Below are 316 nucleotides of genomic sequence, written 5' to 3' on the forward strand. Positions count from 1 at the left end.
CTGCTTCATAAAACAAGGAGGGTGACTTCTGAGGAAAGACATCCAGAGTTGACCTCTGGCCTACACATACACACATACCTAACACATACCACACACACATAATACTACTACTACTAATAATAACAAATCTCGGGCTGTGGCTGTAGCTCAGCTTGTAGACTGCTTGCCCAGAATTCCTGAAGCTCTGAGTTCACACACATACCTAACACATACCACACACACATAATACTACTACTAATAATAATAACAAATCTCGGGCTGTGGATGTAGCTCAGCTTGTAGACTGCTTGCCCAGAATTCCTGAAGCTCTGAGTTC

Source organism: Nannospalax galili, unplaced genomic scaffold (genome assembly GCF_000622305.1).
Source record: "Nannospalax galili isolate Female #2095 unplaced genomic scaffold, S.galili_v1.0 scaffold648, whole genome shotgun sequence".
Lineage (NCBI taxonomy): Eukaryota > Metazoa > Chordata > Mammalia > Rodentia > Spalacidae > Nannospalax > Nannospalax galili.